The sequence below is a fragment of the Scylla paramamosain genome, chromosome 15 (genome assembly GCF_035594125.1).
Source record: "Scylla paramamosain isolate STU-SP2022 chromosome 15, ASM3559412v1, whole genome shotgun sequence".
NCBI lineage: Eukaryota > Metazoa > Arthropoda > Malacostraca > Decapoda > Portunidae > Scylla > Scylla paramamosain.
Window position 1 is genome coordinate 4746012 of NC_087165.1, and position 5000 is coordinate 4751011.

A 5000-nucleotide genomic window follows, 5' to 3' on the forward strand; every position below is an offset into this window, starting at 1 on the left:
AGGCCTGAGAGGGGAGGCGAGAAGGGTGAGGGATGAAGGATGAGGGGTGAAGCAAGGTGAGTGAGGGGAGACGGGTTCACTGCTGAGAGATTTATTCTGTTGGGGGAGTGGGCAGGGCATTCTTGATCAGAGGAGGAGGAGGAGGAGGAGGAAGATCACGAATAGAACGATGACAACAATAACGGCGACGAAGAAGAGGAGGAAGGGAGGAGAAGGAGAAAGGGAGGAGAAGGAGAAAGGGAGAAGGAGGAAGGGAGGAGCAAGAAGGGAGGAAGAAGAAGATCGGGAGGGGGGAGTAGGAGTAAGAAGAGATGAAAAACACAGAGAAAAGGAAAGGGTTGAGATTCTTCCTCATTTATTTTTATTTATTTATACTATCTATTTATTTATATCTCTCCACACCACGATCACGTCCAGCCTCCACTTCGCCTCTCCCTGCCGCAGTAATGCAAACAATGCGTGCCTCCTCCCTTGAAGCAGCCCAGCCCAGCCCAGCCCAGGGTGTGTGTGTCTTTCAGGTCGCGTCTCACTCACTCCTCCAGAATATTACGTCCCTCGACAACACCTGTCCTCTTCGCCCGGTAAAACACGAGCAAGGCCTAAGAGCACCTGCCTCCTCCTCCTCCTCCTGATCCCCCTCCTGCTCCTCCTCCTGCTCCTCCTCTTCTTCCTGTTGTCGTTTTTGTTAATGTTATTATGGATGATGGTGGTGGTGGTGTCAGTCGTCTTGTTCTTATTCTCTTTTTCTTCTTCGTCGTCTTTCTATTCTTAATTTTCTTTTCTCTTCTTGTCTTTCCTTTTCCTCCTCTTTCTCCTCCTCCTCCTCCTCCTCCACACACACACACACTAACCTCCCGTACATTGCTTACCTGCTATCGTACATGCGGGACAAATTACCGTACTCGGCTATCGACTTACTCAGGTGACGGGCCAGCTTGGGGCGCTGTGATGGCACGGCGCAAGGTGTACGGGAGGGACTGCTTACCTGGAATAGAGAGACTCGTCAGGTAAATGGGTAAGGAGATGGGTAGGTAGGTATATATATATGGGTAGCGAGAGAGACAGGTAGGTAAGTAGATAGACAGGTAAGGAAATACTCGTACATATATACAGACATAAAGAAAGAAAATTATAGAAAGACTGACAAATACTGGCTGACTGAATGACAGACATTTAAACTGATAGACAGATACTGAGAGAAAGACAGAGAGAGAGAGAGAGACAGACGGGCAGAAGGACAGGGAGATAAGTACAGACAGGTAAACAGACAGAAAAACAGACAAGCATAGTCACAGATAACTCGATAGATAGATAGACATAAAGACAGACAGACAGAAAGACGGACAAAGATAGACAAATAAACTGAGGGATAGCTAGACGGAATCTGAAGTAGTAATAATGACAAAAATGTATATCACCTCCGATCTTTGCATTTTCTTTATTATTTATATTATTATTTGAATTATTATCTTTTTTTCTTCTTTAGTTTGGTAGATAAGAGTAAAAAAGTCTTAAGCAGGGATGTTTACAAAAATCTTTACCCGTTCCTTTACCTTTTATAAAAGATCTATTGCCTTTCACCTTTGCACTTTCATCACTCTTTTATTTTTATTTATTTTTTAAGTTTGCTGTATGTAATAATGATGAAAAAAAATAAATAAATAAAATAATAATAATAATAATAATCAGCCTCCTCCTTCTACGCATATTCTTTATTCATATTCAGTTTGCTGCATGTAATAATAGTGGAGAAGAAAAAAATATATATAATACCTTCCATCTTTACAATTTATTTATTATCATTTTCTTAATCTGCCGTACGTTATAAAGATTATGAAAATATCTCCGTTGTTACCTCCAATCTTACCACCCTTTCTTTTTCTTTTTTTTTTTTACTCCTTTTAAATTTGTCGTATGTGTTGATAATAAAAGCTAACATCCACCTTTACATTTGCACATCATTTTTCCTTTATTTCCAGAGTGCCGAGAATTACTTTGATGTAATAAAGAAGAACCAGAGAACAAGAGCGCCTTCAATAACGTAATATCTCTTGTAACCAAAAAAAGAACGCAAGAAGAGGCGAAAAAAGGACCAAAAAAAAGAAGAAATAGACCAAAATGATGAAAGGAAGAAAGAAACGAAAAAATAATGAAAAAAAAGAAACGGGGAAAAAAACAACAAAGGAAAGAACAAAACGAAAAAAAAAAAAGCTGAAGGAAGCAAAACAGCGGAAACAAAACAAAGGAACAAAGAAACTAAAATTAGGAAAAGGAGACAACAGAGGATGAAAAAGCATAAACAAAAATCTATTCCCAGGTGCATGATTTTTAAGGAAACCCTCCCCCTCTCTCTCTCTCTCTCTCTCTCTCTCTCTCTCTCTCTCTCTCTCTCTCTCTCTCTCTCTCACTCAGTCCATAAAACACACCAATAGGTTACCAGGTCAAAACCAGAGTAAATATGGCACCAGATACAAGTGTGGATATTTTTAGAACGCGAGTAATATGCAGCGTAACTTGCACATGTTTCACTACAGCAGTACGGGGACCAGCCACCAAGCCAGAGCCAGAGACCCAGCCAGCCACCCAGCAGGACTCTACACTTGTAATATCCAACTTCCCGCAGCCAATCCCCGCCTCCCACACACACAGCGGGGCAGCAGCAACGAAAAGTGAGAACTGGCGAGGAGGGAAGAACAAGAACATCTACGTGTGTGTGTGTGTGTGTGTGTGTGTCTGTGAGGCGGTGGCTGCGAACGTAATCATCTGCATTGTGGTGAGCAAATGAGGTAGATGGATTACGAAAAGCCGAACCCAGCCAGACTAAACCTGTCTGTCCCCGGCAAGATGATAAGATGATTGCCGAGCTACGTCGAATGCCGAGACGGTGCAGACGGAGTTAGTAAGAAGAGAGAAAGAAATATAGCAAAATAAATAAACAGATAGATAAAATAGTAAAGAACGAAAGAAAAGAAAGGAAGAAAGAAAAAGGGGTAAAGAAAAGAAAATATAAAATAAATAAAAAATCATGTTTCGTAATAGCATAAGTAAATGGGTAAAAGAGAAGAGTAAAGAACGAAAGGAAAGAAAGAAAAGAAAGAAAACAATGAAAAGAATAAAGATGAAATTTAAAAAAATATATATAAAAAAAGTCTCGTAATAGTATACCAATTACATAAAAGAGTGTTACCCGTGCAATATCACATTTACTTGGTTACAATTACCTGTGTAACTGTCCTTGAGGGTACAGTTCTACAGTTTCATATAAAAAAGTAATAATGGCACCACAACAATACTAGGATGAAACAGAGAGGGAAGCTGCCGCTCCAATATCACGTTCACTTCCCGGCTATAGCTCCTACGTCAGGAGTGGTACTAGTACATTTATACAGTTCAACCCCTTCACTGCTATTTGGTACGTACATCTTTCTTTAACCACACTTCTTCCCGCTATACAGCCGCTTCCAAACGTTATACCGGCTAGAAATTGCAAAATCTATTTCTTTTCATCCGTTTCTTTCTTGAAGGTGCTTATAAAGATTTCATACTCTCTTTAGTGCTGGGAATCGTTATATATCCCAGCGAAAGGGTTAATAGAAAAGATAACAATATTACAATAATGATGAGATAAAACAGAGGGAGGATACCGGTCTAATATCACATTCACTTCCTGACTAATTCGAACACGAAAGTGATCGAAGTGTCCTTGGACGAGCCGCTGGGTGCATAAGATTTAATAAAGCTGAATTGCCTAAACGAGTACACCGTTATCACATGCAACAAACACGCGTCTCCCGGGACAAGGCGCGGCACAGACAGCGGCAACTTTTTAATCCACAAGTGGCGGCATTTCGGTAATAATTTCTCGTCAGTTTTCGAGCCTGGAGGCGGCGCATGAGTTTGGCGGCGGCGAGCGTGTGGTAGCGGCAGCAGCAGTGAAGGTAATCAGCAGTGTCTCGCCTCAGCGTCTGCTCCGTGACGACAGCTGGGCCTGCTTTTGACCTACAGCTTCGGGGTGAGGGAGAGAGAATATAAAAACGCATGTGCTGTTAAATTAATGAAAGGGGAATAGCAGTACACATGTAAAAGAGGGACAAGACACAATGAGAAGGGCAATACTGCAACCCTCCTCCCTGTCTGTGCTGCGAGTTAGAATATAAAAAACGCATGTGGTGTTAAATGAATAAAATGAGAGTAGCAATACAAAGCAGTATAAAGAGAAAAAAACAACTGGAAGGAGATTACTGCAGCCCTTTTCCCTCGCGTTGCTTGCAAGTGAGGTTTGTATGCTCTCTTGTTCTCCTACTCCTGCCGGCCTGAGCGGAGGGAGAGCCACTAACACAGCAGGTGCTCGCCAGGGACCGCCCGCCCTCACTCATTTCTCACGCCGCTGCCCACAAATTATGCACACTAATGACGAATCTGCGATTGTTCGTGATGTGCATTAAAAAAGTTGTAACATACAGCAGGCACGCCGTACCACCATTCAGAACCACCGTGCCGTGACTGCACTGAACCATTGCCCGCAGCACTCATTACTTCATTCATTATGCATATGTATATCACGAGCCAATATTGCGTTATTTATTCATTCTCCTCCTTTTCGTATAGTAAGTACGTAATATACAGTAGGCGTATAGAAGAGAACATGATGCAGGAAGCCCCCACACCTTGGTCCGCCTATTCACTTGATCTCAGCTCAGAGTGGTAAGGGGTGTTGGGCGCGAGAGTCACAGCGGCAGTGCTTCCTTTATTTGGCCCTAAGTACCGCTGGCTTGGGTGAGCACGATGGGTCAGCCGCCTGTGCTTGTCCCTTCAGGTTACGTCCTCCCAGCCTAGCACGCTTCCACCCCACCTCCTGCCTCAATAAATTACTTAAGTGCCCCATTAGTGAAAATTTATTATCGCACAACAGTCTTGCGCAGCTGACCTCTACCCCTTGCTTGATGCACACACACACACACACACACACACACACACACACACACGTTCCTGTCTAGCGC

General features: G+C 42.7%; 1 protein-coding gene across 5 annotated transcripts in view; it reads right to left on the reverse strand.

The window, feature by feature from the left end:
- LOC135107294 (serine/threonine-protein kinase D1-like) overlaps positions 1–5000 on the reverse strand; it is a 177272-nt gene that overhangs the window by 75326 nt on the left and 96946 nt on the right. For all 5 annotated transcript variants that reach the window (XM_064016973.1, XM_064016970.1, XM_064016971.1 and 2 more), the window contains exon 3: positions 919–985. The gene's annotated coding sequence lies outside the window, so the exon portion shown is untranslated. The remainder of the gene's footprint in view (positions 1–918; positions 986–5000) is intronic.